Here is a 665-nt window from a genome sequence, read left to right on the forward strand (position 1 = left end):
CTTTTTTCTTTTTTGCTTATGTGGTGCTAAGGAGTCGAACCCAGGGCCTCATGCATGCAAGGCAAGCACTCTACCACTGAGCCACCTTCCCAGCCCCTCTTTTTTTTTTGGGTCAGTCATGAGGCTTGAACTCTGGGCTTGGGCGCTGTCCTTACGGTCTTCAGCTCAAGGCAAGTGCTCTACCACTTGAGCCACAGTGCTACTTCTGGTTTTCTAGCGATTTATTGGAGATAAGAGTTTCATGGAAGCCGGCCACCGGTGGCTCATGCCTGTAATCCTAGCTACTCAGAAGGCTGAGATCTGAGGATCATGGTTCAAAGCCAGCCCAGGCAGGAAAAGTCCATGAAATTCTTATCTCCAATAAACCACCAAAAAACCGGAAGTGGTGCTGTAGCTCAAGTGGTAGAGTGCTAGCCTTGAGCTGTAGAGCTGAGGGACAGCACTCAGGCCCAGAGTTCAAGCCTCATGACTGACAAAAATAAATAAATAAATAATAGATTAATAAAAAGCACCTGTGGCTCATACCTGTAATCCTAGCTATTTAGGCAACTGAGATCTGAGATTTGTGGTTCAAAGCCAGCCCCGGCAGAAAAGTCTGTGACACTCTTATCTCTAACCCCCAGGAAACTGGAAGCAGCACTGTGGCTCAAAGTGGTAAGCACTAC

Source organism: Dipodomys ordii, unplaced genomic scaffold (assembly GCF_000151885.1).
Source record: "Dipodomys ordii isolate 6190 unplaced genomic scaffold, Dord_2.0 Scaffold191, whole genome shotgun sequence".
In the NCBI taxonomy this organism is placed as follows: Eukaryota; Metazoa; Chordata; class Mammalia; order Rodentia; family Heteromyidae; genus Dipodomys; species Dipodomys ordii.